We start from the raw sequence: 16,319 nt of genomic DNA, 5'->3' as shown, positions 1-16,319 counted from the left end.
TGGGGTGTTCAACCCTGGTGACAGTAGATGTAAAGCAGATGGTCTTCTTCCTCCCATGTATATTATTAACGCAAACCTTACACTTCCTGCATGGGTGAAAACCCTTAGAGAGTGGAAAAAAGGAAGGTCTAATTGGGGGGTCTGTGATGTTAGGTGCCACCTGATTTTTCAAAGAAGAAGCTCCCCTATAAATCACAACTGCATTTGTAGGGGGCGTGTCCAAGATGGCGACGTGAGCGGTCGCATTCTCCGTGAGCTCCGCTGGCTTCTCCCCTTCGATCCGTTCCTGTGGTCTGCAGCCTCATATCTTTCCGCCCGCTGCCACCTGGATGAGGCGAGGGATCCCCCGGGCGCAGTCCGGTAAAGGAAAGAGGCTTCGTTTCCCTCCACAGACGGAGGTATCTCAGCCCTCTCCGGCCTACCACGTGGAGCCGCGCACCACGCGCTCCTCCCGCATGGCGTCTCACCCGCCCGCGGACTCCAGACCATCCTGGCTCCCGGAGGTGATGGCTGCCATAGCGACCTGCCAGTCCACCCTGACGGCCAAGATAGAGGAGGTGCAGCTCGATGTGGGGCTCATCCGTCAGGACATGGACAAGCTCCGCTCTCGGGTCACGGAGACGGAGCAACGCATCGGGCTCCTCGAGGACGATTCCAGCGATCACTCGGCTTCCCTCCGCACACTCCACACTAAGGTGAAGGCCTTGGAGTTTAGGGCAGAAGACGCCGAGAATAGAAACCGGAGGAACAATCTCCGCATCATCGGCCTCCCGGAGGGGGTCGAGGGGAAGGACCCGACGGCCTACGTGGAGGACTTGCTCCGATCCGTTCTCCCGGACGCGAGATTCTCTCCCCACTACACCGCGGAGAGGGCGCACAGGGTTCCCCCTAAGCCAGGACATTCATCCTGCGGCTCCTGAACTTTAGGGATAGAGATGAGGTCCTCCGGGCGGCCAGGCAGCAAGGAGAAATCCGTTTCCAGAACTCAAGGCTGATGATTTTCCCTGACTACTCCGTCGAGACTCAACGGTAACGCAAGTCTTTCGACCAGGTCAAGGGAGCCCTGAGGGCCCGGAACATCAAGTACAGCGTCCTTTTCCCGGCCAGGCTCAGGGTCCAAGATGGCGAATCCCTCCGGTTCTTTAACACCCCGAGAGAGGCCTCTGACTGGCTTGACACCCTACCTCCGCACCGTTGAGCAAGTAGCCGTGAGTACCTCCCTTGTTTTCTCCCTCGTTTCATTTGATGTTCTAACCCCCGCATCTTGGATGGAGACTCTGACCCCCATGTTGTTGGCTTTTTGCCCCCCTTCTTTCGGTTGGATGTCTCTCCCTCCGAGGCCCCCTCCCCTGACTACTATCCTTGCCTTAGAAGACCTGTGGGGGGGCCATGCGGTGGGATCTTGGGGGGTCTCTACACCCCCTTCGGGGGTCTCTTGGCTGGAGAGCCGTACCAAAGACACTCTGTTTATACCTGACGTTGCAACACAAGTTTTGAGCCCCTGAGTATCTCAGGAGAACATTAAGTAAAGCCTACTTTCTATGATATGCAGTCTACACCCTCCACCTGCGGGGATCCTTCTTTTGTATTTTTTTGTCTCTCTCAAGAGAAAGGAAGAAAAAAGAAGAATTTTTATTTTTCCCCCGCTGGTTTATGTTTATGTGAGGTGTGGCACGACTGTAGGAGGTCAGCACCCTAGCAGGGGAGGGGGGACGACACACTGAACGCTGTCATGGGATTTTTCCCCCCCTTTTTCTGATGTCCTGCCCCACCTGCTTGTTAATTTCATATGGAGAGGCCAGGAGCGGAGAGGCGTCGTGCTCCAGCGGACACCCCCCGGATATCCGGTGGGCCCCGGCTCGCCTCTTGCACATCTACCCCCTTTTGCAGCCAGCGCGCTGATGTGGGACTGGGGAATGGAAGCTCTTCCCAGTTTTAAGGGACTGAGCAGGGTGGGGGGGGGGGTTGTTGCCCGTTCTGGGCTGGTTATACTATGTGCTTTTTTTTCCTTTCACTCATTTTGTTTTTTGTTTTTCTTTGAGTTTATGTTCAGATGTTTTATTGAGTATGCACGGTATTGTACACTGTCTAGCCTTATACTGCGGGACCCGCCTCGGGCCCTGGCGCCAGTTTCCCTGGAGCTTTATTTCTATGATCCGGTCCACTACCCTCCCGATGCTCGCCATGCCGGCACTTAACATTATGTCCTGGAACACCAGGGGCCTCAATTCTCCGGTTAAAAGGTCACTGGTGTTCCAATTTATCAGGTCCCATAACCCTCACATTTGTATTCTTCAGGAAACCCATTTAGTGGGCAGTAGAACTCTGGCCCTTAAAAAACCCTGGGTTGCCGCCCACTATCATTCCACATATTCCACCTTTGCTAGAGGGGTGAGCATTTTAGTTAATAAATCCCTGCCTTTCAAGCTCCTGGACCTGGCGCTGGACCCAGACGGCAGATATGTGGTTATCAATGCTAGAATCCTATCCCAGACGTGGTCTATTGTGGGTCTCTACCTGCCCCCCCCAGCCTCCCTGGTATTGTTAAATAAGATAACTGCTATTTTAGCTGACTTTGCTTCGGACCACATGATAGTGCTGGGTGACTTTAACATGGCCCCCGACCCGGCTGTGGACAGGATGGCGGGTGTGGGTCCCTCTTCCCCGGGACTGGTTTCCTGGGCTGAGGCCTACGGCTTGACTGATCTCTGGAGGTGGAGACACCCTCAGGAGCGGGCCTACACCTGTCACTCTGCCTCATACGCCTCCTTCTCCCGCATAGACCTGGCCTTCGCGGGTCAGTCGGTCCTCTCTAGGGTCGGGGAGATTAAGATACTCCCCAGGGGTATTTCAGATCATGCCCCTCTGTGGCTGAGTCTGGGAGACACGGGGACCCGAGCCGGGCTGTGGCGGCTGTCACGGTTCTGGATCTCGGACCAGGATGTTGAGGCTCAATTCACGGGAGTACTAGATAACTTTTGGACTACTAATCTGGCCACGGCCTCCCCGGCTATGGTCTGGGATGCCTTCAAGGCCTTCACCAGGGGCCAGTATCAGACCATTATAGCTCGAGTTAGGAGGAAAAGGCGTTCTGCGCTGGTTGCGGCCGAGGTTGCTGCCACCGCGCAGGAGGCATTGTATGTCCGATCCCGTGACCCCCAACACTATATCACACTGCAATCCCTCACTAGAGAGGTTATGTCACTCCGTACTTCCCTGACCCAGAAGAGGTTGCTGGCTCAATCCCACCGTATATTTGAACAGGGGGAGAGATCGGGCAGGCTCCTTGCGTGGCTCTCGAGGGAGCACTCGGGGGGCATGGCCGTCCCCCAGATTGCTGGTCCCGACGGGGGCATTCTGTACACCCCGGAGGAGATCACCCGGACCTTTGCAGAATACTACCAGCGTCTCTACACAACACAGGTGACCTTTGGAGACGACGACTTGGCCCTCTACTTGGAGGAGGTTGACGTCCCTGTCCTGTCTGATAAATATAGGACTGCCCTTGACAGACCCATCTCCCTGGACGAAATACTTAAAGCACTTAAGACCATGCAGCCGGGCAAGACCCCCGGACCCGATGGTCTCCCCGTAGAACTTTACAAACAGTACCCTGATGTGTTGGCTGCTAGGCTCCGGGAGGTGCTGGTGGCTGCTGACCACCTGCACTCTCTTCCCACCTCCATGGGCGAAGCGGTGATTGTGGTTATTCCAAAGCCGGGTAAGGACCCCTCTCTTTGCCCCTCCTACAGGCCCATCTCATTACTAAACGTCGATGCTAAACTGCTTGCTAAAGTCCTGGCTATCAGGTTGAACACGGTCATCACGGCCTTGGTGCACCCTGATCAAACGGGCTTCATGCCAGGTAGAGGTACTGACATTAATCTCAGGAGGCTCTTTACCCATATTGCTAGGGCAGACGACACGGGCCAAACCCTGGTGGCCTCCCTCGACGCCGAGAAGGCTTTTGACTCCGTTGAGTGGAGGTACCTGTGGGCGGTCCTTGCCAAATTTGGATTTGGTCCCCAGTATATTTCCTGGGTCAGACTTCTCTACGACTCCCCCCGGGCCAGGGTCTCTACAAATGCGTGTCTCTCGGATCCATTCCCATTGCAGCGCGGTACGAGGCAGGGGTGTCCCCTTTCCCCGGGTCTCTTCGCGCTCGCCATAGAGCCCCTTGCGGCTCTTATTAGGGCGGACGGGGAGATTCGGGGGGTTCGGGTTGGTCCTCTACACGAAAAAATCTCCCTCTACGCTGATGACGCCCTACTGTACTTAGCCGACTCGTCCACTTCCCTTGACAAGGCACTGGCCCAGTTTGACCGTTTTGCGGGCTTCTCTGGAGTCCGCATCAATTGGGATAAATCTGAACTCTTCTCACTCCATCCCTCCCCCACCAGCTCCAATTCTCGTTCGCAGCTTAAATGGGTAGGGGAAATTAAATATCTGGGAGTCAGGGTCACTGCGGTGTTAGACGATTTCGTAGCACGAAACCTCCAACCTCTGATGAGACAGGTCACCACTAAACTTGCGGCGTGGCGCTCGCTCCCTTTGACACCGGTGGGTAGGATTAACCTCCTGAAGATGGTACTCCTGCCCAAATTTTTGTACTTTTTTCGGAATACCCCAGTCCACCTTTCGAGGGAATTTTTCAAGAAGCTGGAGAGTCAGCTGGGAGCTTTTGTTTGGGCGGGTAAGACCCCTAGGATAGCTAAGAAAACACTGTACCTACCCCTCTCGGGAGGTGGCCTGTCGCTACCAAACTTTCAGCTGTACTACTGGGCGGCGGTTTTGGTTACGGTCAGGTGGTGGTTCGCCCAGCCCAAGCAGAACCCGGCGGTCACGCTGGAGGCTGCTGTTCTGGGCTCGTACGCCGCTCTGAGCAACCTAGCATTCCGGGGTTGCCGGGCGGCCCCTTCGGTCACGGTTCCCATGCAAACCACCATCAGGGCCTGGAAGGACGCTAGGGGAATTTACGCAAAACCCTCCCATGTCTCCCCTCATATCCCTCTCTGGGGTAACCCCCTCCTGCCCCACTTCCACTCTCTTCCCGACCCCTCGGTGTGGGCTAGTAAGGGGATAACAACTCTTAAACATATTGTATCCGATGGCACTCTCATGACTTTTCAGGAGCTAAGAAACCGGTACTCGATTCCGCCGCAGTGGACATTCTGGTACTGGCAGCTTAGGCACGCATACGGAGCCCAATTCCCGGACAGACTCACACTCCAATCGGACTCGATCGAGCGACTCTTGACTTCACGTTCCATGGGGCGCCCGTTATCTACCCTTTATCTTTATCTGACGGTAGCATATGACACTGGGTCGACCCGCACACTTGAAAAATGGAAGGCTGATATACCTGACCTGGATGACGAAAAGTGGGAGGAATGTGTCTCCGTGTTCATCCCGTCACTTATAGCAGCTAGAGACAGGTTCATCCAGATCAAATTTCTACACAGGGCCTACTACACCCCTCAAAGGCTGGCTCGTATCTTCCCCCAGCGGGACCCCCTCTGCCCGCGCTGTGGGATCCACGAGGGCTCGTTTTGGCACATGGTGTGGTCCTGCCCCAGGATCCAGCCCTACTGGAGCCGGGTGGCCGAGGTCCTGAGCGCGGTGTCTGGGCTGCAGATCCCGGTGGAGCCCCTACTTCTCCTCCTGAGCCATTTGGAGGAGGTGGAGGGGGACAGGTACTCCAAGCTATTTTTTACTTTCTCCCTCTTCTATGCCAGGAGGGAAATCCTCCTCAAGTGGAAGGCGGCAGATCCGCCTACGGTGGACTCTTGGACCCTGTCTATCAATAAAGTGCTCCCGCTGTACAGGATCACGTATGAGAGTAGACAGTGCCCGGCGAAGTTTGACAAGGTGTGGTCCGCGTGGATTGATGCCAGGGGCTAGAGGTGGTTCCAGGTTCGGCTGCTGAACTATTCATGTATAATAAAAGCTGCTCCTTATTACCTTCTCCCCCCTCACCCTTCCCCCCCCAGCCCCCCCCTCTCTGCACTCTCTGGTCTACTGCTCCCCCTTCCTGTATGATCCTCAGAGGGGGGCGGGCATTGTTGAGGACCCCGGTACGTTTCCTATGGTACGGGTGGGGATTTGGACATCCTGTTTTTCACCCTGACATTGTGTAGTGGCTAGGGACTTGGACTCGCTATGACCCCTACAAGCTCCCCCTGATATTTGTATTGTACTGTGCTTTTGTATACATGTGACAATGTAACCCCTGCTTTTTTTGTCTCAATAAAACATCACTGTTAAAAAAAAAACAACTGCATTTGTAGGCAAAGTGGGTCCAAGAACTTGATCCTCTTTTAGGATCCCCCAATGTTTGTGAATAATATGTTTTATCTGCTTGTATTGTCCAGAAAAAGTGGTGAAAAATGAACTCCTAAATTTGGAATCTTGTATTGTCTTCTGTTTCTCTATTGTTAGATTTTTCTATTTCCTCATTGATATCCCTTGGATAGCCCTTATCAAGGAACCTTTGCTTCAAAACCTGTGCCTGGGTATGAAAGTCCTGGACGTTTGAACAATTGCGTCTTGATCAATGAGGAAATAGAAAAAATTGGAAGTGTCGACCATACGACATTAACAATAGAGAAACAGAAGACAATACAAGATTCCAAATTTAGGAGTTCATTTTTCACCACTTTTTCTGGACAATACAAGCAGATAAAACATATTATTCACAAACATTGGGGGATCCTAAAAGAGGATCAAGTTCTTGGACCCACTTTGCCTACAAATGCAGTTGTGATTTATAGGGGAGCTTCTTCTTTGAAAAAATCAGGTGGCACCTAACATCACAGACCCCCCCAATTAGACCTTCCTTTTTTCCACTCTCTAAGGCCGGGTACTCACGACCAAACATGTATGGTGAAAGCGGTCCGTCGGACCGTTTTCACCATACATGTCTGCCAGAGGGCTTCTGTACGATGGTTGTACACACCATCGTACAGAAGTCCGCGCGTAAACAATACGCGGGGCGTGTCCGCGGTGTCGCCGCGTCGATGACGCGGTGTCGCCGCGACAATGACGCGGCGACGTGGGCGGCCCGCCTTTAAAATGCTTCCACGCATGCGTCGAAGTCATTCGACGCATGCGAGGGACGGCGGGCGCCTGGACATGTACGGTAGGTCTGTACTGACGACCGTACATGTCCGAGCGGGCAGAATTCCAGCGGACTGTTTTAAAACAAGTCCAGGAATATTTGTCTGCTGGGAAAAGGCCCGGCGGGGCAAATGTTTGCTGGAATTCGGCCCGCTCGCGCCCACACACGACCAAACATGTCTGCTGAAACTGGCCTGCGGACCAGTTTCAGCAGACATGTTTGGTCGTGAGTACGGGGCCTAAGGGTTTTCACCCATGCAGGAAGTGTAAGGTTTGCGTTAATAATATACATGGGAGGAAGAAGACCATCTGCTTTACATCTACTGTCACCAGGGTTGAACACCCCATGAAACAATTTTTTACGTGTGCTTTCACACACATAGTATACCTGATCACCTGACCTTGTGGAAAACAGTACGTTGGTCGTACCATACGGAGCTTTTCCACAAGGGTAGGTGAGCACGTTGCTAAAATAAAGAAGGGCTCCACCAAACACACTGTGCCCAGGCATTATTTACATGAGCATAACAAAAAATTGGAGGGCACCAGTTTTCTCATCATAGATAAGTTTGTTCCACACTGGAGGGGGGAACCTAGTACCAGAGGGGTCTCCAAATTGGAAGTTTATTGGATCTATTTGCTAAAAAGTTATGCGCCATTCGGTTTGAACGTCGAGTGGGACATAAACGCGTTCATAAACCAGTCCTAGACTAACCAGTGTGGTACTGGTTTGTGTTCAGCGAGAGTTATTTTATTTTATTTTGTTTTTATATTGGATCTTTCTTTTAGTCATTCTTTATGTCTGATGTTTTTTTTATATATTGAGGATGGTCCGCCCCCCCACAAGTATTTACCTGTTTCTCTTTGCCTGCATATATATTGTTATTTCACATTTGGAATTAGGTCAGTGGTGGGGGATTCTAAGATTGACTGATATTCGGTCTTTGTATATATGGAGTGTTCGCGGATGATCCGTTAACCCCGGTGGAATGTTTATCACCTCTGGGTGAAACGAACGACGCTGTGCGTTCCGCTGGCCAGATGCGTCCTCTGTGGTGTAATGGGACGTATAGTCAGCTATACATGGAACGCACCGTGACACGCACCGCTGACGTTCTTACGTCGGACTTGTTGCGATCACGGCAGCGGAGGACGCCCATCGGTGGACACAGTTCCACGCTACCTCTTCTTTAGAATAGAGAAGTGTGGGGGTGGAGACACTGCTGTCTATCAGCAGGAACACACCATCACAAGCCCTGCCCTTTTCCTCTTCCGGTGCTTGGAGCGCAAAGGATGACAGGGATTAGTCCTTTGAGACGCACGCCGTTCAGGCATGGCGGATCGATTGGGGGTGCTTGCAGAGGCGGACCTACAGGTATTTAATGCAGGTGGGCAGCTATGGACAATCAGATACCCCAGTTGATGTCTGTTTGAGACGAAACCGGTCGGGTGATTGATCCATTGCATCTCCACTGCATTTTTATTCTCTTTGGAATACTCCTTACACCTATCAAGGGTTGGAGTTGCTGCTGTTTATATTTTTCCAGTTTGCTTATTTCCATATACGTGTGGCTTTGATATTTTTATATGTTTTTATGGAGTTTCCATCACTTGTGTGAACTTTTGGATTTTTTTTATTGGATTAAAAATCAGTTTTACACTATGAGGAGCTTCTCCCCTTTTTTCTTTTCTCCTCTCCTATGACTGGGAGTGTTTGAGTTACTGTCAGCAAGTGGATTCCTTATTCATCAATCCTCTGGATAATTAGGATTAATTGGGGACCATCTCTGCCCAGGATCATCTCCTTAGGGACATCCGGACTAGACAGTCGGTCTACTTAAAGCTCTGAAGACCCTCCCACTATATGGTGAGATAGAGGGTCCATCAGTTCCGGTAAGAGTACCCATTCATTTTTCTTATGTCCATATTGAGGATTGTATCTGAGGAATACTTACTCCACTCCAAACCAGCCGAGGAGATCACATGCCTATTCCATTGCAATCTCACAAGGACTTTTCATTTCACACTGTTTGATTGATTTTCACAGTTTTTCAAGTATTCAGGATTTTTCTTGATATACACTGTATGTTCAATGCATGTGTTTACATATTGAGGTTGTCACGTTTTTGTACACGGGACTTTTCTATATACTGCACCATTGATATATATGTCACACAGTTTTTATTAATTGTAGTTTCATATTTTTGGTACATTCCAGTACCAGTGTGTGAATCTCTCTTTTATTATATTTTTTTTCTCTCCCATGTCATTTAGCCAATAATTTGGTTACTTGAAGGGGAAGAATGCACTAATAATTCACTGAGAGCATTTAATTAATTTGCACCTGAATCAGACGGTGTAATATTATATGAGTTTCTGATGCAGATCAGATAGTCTCTTTGCTGATTAAAGAGGCCCCTTGGGATTCGGTTATTCACTCCTGCAAGGCAGATTTGCGTCCGATCCCATCTTAACGGATGGTGAGGTGGAATACCTATCATTATTTTTCACTAGAGGAATTCCTTCCAGGGTTCCCATTTGGCGCTACATTTTGAAATTATATTTACCACACTGAATATTTTGTTGCGGTTCAGCATTCTGTCCTGTGTAGGTGTCTCCAGGTCAAATTATAGGGTCATTTTGAGAGGTGATTATATTCAGCGCATTTTGTAAAGTGTGTCCAGCAGGCCCATGTGTTGCTATATTTTGTTGGGGTGTCTCTAGCCTGTTGGTTTAAGTCTTCCATCTCCGCTATCCTGCCTAAATGTTGTTGCCATGATTTTTTAAGCTGAAATACTGTTTGCACATTTTTCATTCTTTTTTCCATCTCAGCAATGTTGATCTCCTGCAGTCCTTTTCAGCCACCTCCTGTCTATTTGAACTCTAGTGCCAAATAAAATTATAAAATCATTTGCTGGATCAGCTTCCAGATAGTGACAACAGTGGATCATACTTGAACAATGTGTATCACCGTAGTTGCTTCTAGTCTCAACCAGGGTTGCATTTAGCAGGGTGACTATATAGGAGCACAACAGGGAGACAGCCATCATCCACCTCTCTGAACATCCACTCAAAACACCAATTGGAGTTTAATGGCCACAACAGTCCTTTCATTAACAAATACTGTATAAATAACAGAATACCATTCAATACAAAATAAAATGAACCCCTAGGTCCTTGTAAGCATTTCTAATTTAGAGACAACTGAATCAGTAACTGCAGGTACTACCATGAATGTACAAAATAATGGAACCGTACCTAAAACCACATTTTAGCATGCTGCCCACCTTCTAGGACCTTGAACTCTGGCAACTGCTATGACTACATCTCAGCCTTAAATAGTCCACAATAGAAGTACAATAACAAAAAATAAAGATTAACAGGTGGGGGAGGGTGGGAAGACTCCCACAGTCAACTATTCTCTGATTAAAGACTCTTCAAAGATGTTCCTGTACCCAGCCCCTGAAACTCCACTTGTTCATGTCTGACCCCACCAATCAGGTTGTCATGGTCTGGAATCAGGCTTGGAGGCCAGTAGCTATAGAAGTGGAGCAGTACCCAATGACAAGCAGGGCAGGTATACATGCAGGTCACCCTGGCTGATGACACAGATTTACCTGAGATACAGGATCTAAGTACTAGCTGGTATTTACCAAAGTTTGTGGTAGTGGAAATGGATTTTGCTGTTTGTCTGTACCAGGTCTCGGTCGGCAGGATCGCCCCACCAGGAGGTAAAGAAGCTGGGTCCAGTAGCAGATATAGCAGGTAGGGATCAAGCAGAAGCATAGTCAGTAAAAAAGCCAAAGGTCTGTGACAAATTGTTGCAAGTTTGGATTAAGCAGAAGCGTAGTTGAGGAACAAGCCAAAGGTCGGTAATGAATGGTAGCGTAGATACGGATGGCAGCAGGAGAGACAAAAGTGAGATATTGGCTGGAGAGAGAGTGAGCAAAGAGGTTAATATTCAAGATAAACAAGGTTGAAGGCAGGATCATTCAAGGCATTGTCCAGGGAACTGTCCAGCATTCCAGGTGGCTCATCAAGTCATTGCCAGACACAACAGAGGTCCCAGGTTCAAGTCCAGGCCCTGACACAAGTACAGTAAATACCCTAACTCCTTTTATACTTTAATTACCAATAACTCCTCCCATGCAACAACTCCGATTTTACCCAGTGATGTCTACACTCCGTCTATTTATTTTTGCTTTTTACTCAAGGCTTAACTGGAAGTTTCTGAACAAGGACTATCATGACAGGATTACCATGTATCATTTTAATAAAGGCTGCAGTATTTAAAAACTTTGAAAATGGATTTAGAAATTAAGCTGACAAGTTTACATATACTTTAGGTAGGAGTATATAATAAAATGTGGTGTCTTGTGAGATATAAGACACAATTTGGTGTCCTGTATTTCCCATAATTAATGTATGTTCAAGATGCACCAAGATGAAAATACAGTGCCGTGCAAAAGTATTCACTCCCTTGTTTTTTTTACCTATTTTGTTACATTACAGCCTTTAGTTGAATGTTTTTTAATCTGAATTATATGTGATGAATCAGAACACAATAGTCTAAAGTTGGTGAAGTAAACTGATAAATGGCATGTGCGTATGTATTTACCCTTTGTTATGAAACCCATAAAAAAAAGCTCTGGTGCAACCGATTACCTTCAGAAGTCACATAATTAGTGAAATTATGTCCACCTGTGTGCAATCTAAGAGGCACCACTAACAAAACACTGCCATGAAGACCAAGGAACCCTCCAAATAAGTAAGAGACAATATCGCTGAGAAGTGCAAGTCAGGGTTAGGTTATAAAAAAATATCCAAATCTGTGATGATCCCTAGGAGCACCATCAAATCTATCATAACCAAATGGAAAGAACATGGCACAACAGCAAACCTTCCAAGAGACGGCCTCACACCAAAACTTATGGACCAGGCAAGGAGGGAATTAAACAGAGGCAGCACAGAGACCTAAGGTAACCCTGAAGGAGCTGCAGAGTTCCACAGAAGAGACTGGAGTATCTGTACATAGGACGACAATAAGCCGTACGCTCCACAGAGTTGGGCTTTATGGCAGAATGGCCAGAAAAAAAACATCACTTTCTTTGTTTTCAAAAGAGTTTTATTGGTGACAAGAGAAAATACCAGGTATAGCGGCATACAAAGTCAAAGGATATCACATATATCAGAATCGACAGAATCGAAAAGGTACAATGATATGAGGTATGTATAATAGGGTAAATACAAAAGAGCCTGCGGGTCAATGACCAAGTGAGAAATTACAAATAACTTGGTACGCAATAATGAACAGAACAGAACAATAACAGAAAAAAAACAAAGAAAAGAATCCAAACAATATAAAGAGGGAGAGGGAGGGAGGGAGGGAGGGAGGGAGGGAGGAAAAAAAAAGGGGGGGGGTAGGTCAGTTCTGAAGTCTAAAAATGAACCAAGGATTCCATTTGGCGCCAACAATGGGAATAGAGTCGTGTAATGTGTGATGGATTTTCTCAGATAACATCATTTGATCAACTCTTGTTATAATCAGCGAGAATGGAACTGAGTCCTTTTTCCAACTCAGGGCAATAGCCCACTGCGCAGCTAAACAAATCAAATGGATTAGTTTCATAAGGGGTCTGGGGGAATCCTGTAAGTTTTCAAATAGGAGGCAGTGAGTATGTGTCAGAGCCATGCGTCCACCAGCTAGTTTATCAATCAGTCCCAACGTAAAAACCATCACTTTCAGCGAAAAAAATGGCATGTTTTGAGTTTGTGAAAATGCATGTGGGAGACTCCCAAAATGTATGGAGGAAGGGGCTTTTTTGCCATCAAAGAAAATAATTATGTCTGGTGCAAACCCAGCACATCACATCACCCAAAGAACACCATGCCCACAGTGAAACATGGTGGTGGCAGCATCATGCTGTGGGGATGTTTTTCAGCAGTCGAGACTGGGAAAAGGGTCAGAGTTGAGGGAAAGATGGATGGTGCTAAATACATGGAAATTCTTGAGCAAAACCTGAACCACTCTGTGTGTGATTTGAGACTAGGACGAGGGTTCACCTTCCAGCAGGACAATGACCCCAAACACACTGCTAAAGCAACACTTGAGTGGTTTAAGGGGAAACATGTAGATGTGTTGGAATGGCCTAGTCAAAGCCCAGACCTCAACCCAATAGAAAATCTGTGGTCAGACTTAAAGATTGCTGTTCATAAGCACAAACCATCCAACTTAAATGGAGCTGGAGCAGTTTTGCAAGGAGGAATGGGCAAAAATTAGGTGGTAAGATGTGGCAAGCTCATAGAGACTTATCCAAAGCGACTTGGAGCTGTGATAGCCGCAAAAGGTGGTTCTACAAAGTATTGACTTTATGAATAGTTATGTACATTGACCTTTTATGTTAATTTTTTGCTTCACGAAAAAAAAAAAACTCTTCAAAGTTGTGGGCATGTTCTGTAAATTAAATGATGCCATTCTTATTTGGCTAAATTTAGGGCTTCTGTTCCAGCTTTGGCAGTACTGTGTGTGTACACTGTTATTGTCCTGGGGAATTGGTCCCACCCCAGACCGGCAGGTGGCAGCAGTAGAGTCAGGGTAGTGTGGATATTTCTCCTTGACAGTCAATCAGGAGAGTTCATCGCCTCGCTGAGCATGCTGGGGAGGAGTATTTTGGGGGCGGACTCCATTGGTTTGAGGTTGTCTTTGCCGCCATCTGCCTGGACAATCGTCCCACCACCCTGTGTGTGGCCCTCCTGGCCGGGGTGTGTGTTTCAGTGTTCCTGGCTCCAGGACAACGTTGGTCTGGAGCAAATAATCTACCTTGTAAGCTCAGTGTGTATACTGAGTCTGCGGCTGCAGAGCTGTCCTGTGCTGTCCGTCCCGAGGGAGGAAGCCGACCGATGGAGAACCTGTCTGGGAAATACTGAGCACGAGGCTGGTATCTCAAGAGAGGCCTACTGCTTCATCGAAAAGACACTTAGTTTCTGAGAGGCTGGACGATGGTCGCCTATTAGTCCAGAGATTACTAAAAGCTGTTCAAGGGAGATCGGGGTGCTTTTTTTTATAATTGCTTCTTTTCTTTATTATAACAAATTACACCACATACACAAAAAAAAGAAAAGACATAAACAAAAAACAATGACAAAGGAAATATAAAAAGACATCTCCATACATATTTAAATAAAAATACCTACATACATTACCCCCCCATAAGCACCATCGGATTATGTCTCCCGCCTCCCCCTCCCCCCGTCCCACCCCCCACCTACAAGAGGCAGGGGGGTACACTAGGGAGAGAAAGAAAGAAGAGGGGGGAAAGGAAAGAGGAAAAAAAACAACCCTCTTTCCCCTCCCCTTCCTCCCTCGTGACTCTCTAAATCCCGTCACCCTATGACCCCCATACGACACAAGTAGGAGGGACTCCATACCACTCTGATATAAAAAAAAAAAAAAAAAGAATTTTGTGCCGAACTTAATAGTTCTTAATTTTGTGACTGTGGTGACTCCTGGAACCCCACTTCCCCTTCTTTTAACCCCCTTCCACCTAAATCCTTAATAGGGTAAAAGGTGGAGACAGGGAAGAAAAAAAAAAGAAATTCCCTATTTCGTGACTCTTTGCATCCCATCACCTTATGACCCCCCTACCATACGAAGGGGAGAAATTTAATAATCACCTCCAAAAGAGAAAAAAAAAAAACTAAATTAATTTTTAATAATAATTTAGTGGCTCTTTATTTCGTGACTGTGACCTCTCTTTAAAATCCCAGTTCCCTTTCTTATGACTCCCAAAAAAACTCCTTAAGGAGAACCCTCTGTGCTTATCCTCCTATGTTGACTTAATTAGTTAGTTATTTCCTCCTCTTTAGTGATCCGACTTAGTGTTGTGAAAAAGAGGAGGAATAAGGAAAAGGAAGAAAAAAAAACACAACAAAAAAAAAAGAAGGGGAGAAAATATATATCCATATAAAATAATTACATAATAAAATAGTGAATGAAAGATGAGAAAAAAATAAATAAAAAAAAGTAAGGAAGGAAGGGGGGGGGGCACGTCTCCCCTCTCCCTATCTCCTCTCTCTCTGGTGCCCCCAAGGGAGGGGAAAAAAAAAAAAAAAGATTATCTGTAGTCTCACCCTTCCCTCTCCACCCGCCCCCGTGCCTCTCTGCCCCAGGCTAATCCTTCCCTATTTCAGGAGTGTAATATATCCACCCTGCCCATACATCATAAAATTTGTCCTGTTGGTCCTTGACCGTATGTACCTATCTCTCTGCCTCCATTATCCTCCCTACCTACATTTTCCATTCCATTATATTGGGGACTTTAGGTTGTTTCCAGTGTCTAGGTATCAATGCCTTCGCTGCATTTAACAGGTGTGGTGTAACACTTCTTTTATAAAACTTTATACTGTAGATGATGGCATCCCATGAAACAGGAAATGCAATGGGGATTGCTCAATAGGTCTTAATGTCAGGTTTTTTTTTATCCACAGGGATATCTCCTCCCAAAATCTCCTGATCTTGGGACACTGCCACCATATATGAAGAAATTACCCTCTTTGATTACACCCCCTCCAGCAGTTGGCATTCATTGATGGATAGATCTGGGCCAGACGGGTCGGTGTATGGTACCATCTAGTCAGAAACTTATAAGACATCTCCTGTATATAAGAACTTATTGAGGACTGGTGTGTTGTTTCCATCAACCTATTCAATTGTTCTGCTGTAAATTTGAGGCCCAACTCCCTTTCCCATTCACGCATGTAATATGGGATTATCTTATCTTGGGCACTCTGAACCATTCTGTGCATCCGGGATAACATATGGCCTGGTTCCAAGAGGTTAACACACCACTCCTCAAAAGTAGTCATGGAGTTTACTGATCCAATTTGGTGTTTCCATTTCTTAAACAGGTCTGTCAACTGCCGGTATTGAGATTGGGGTGCTTAATCCAGTGTTGAGAAGGATTTTGGACCGAGAATATCTCCACCTTTGGAAAGATCTGTGGCAGAGACTTTGCTAAAGTTCCGAGTCACACTCTGGCTGCTAGTCCGGTGAGAGCGGCCTATCCAGATGCACTATACCCACTCTGGCTAGAGTGGCAACGCAAGTTGTCATTGGAAGCAAGACTGTTTCCGAAACCCAGTTATATGCCTGAATCCATTACCTACCACTTCTTCTATCTTCTCACCTACTACTGCTTTTACCA

The sequence above is a fragment of the Rana temporaria genome, chromosome 1, assembly GCF_905171775.1.
Source record: "Rana temporaria chromosome 1, aRanTem1.1, whole genome shotgun sequence".
Classification (NCBI taxonomy): domain Eukaryota; kingdom Metazoa; phylum Chordata; class Amphibia; order Anura; family Ranidae; genus Rana; species Rana temporaria.
This window is presented reverse-complemented; position numbering follows the sequence as displayed.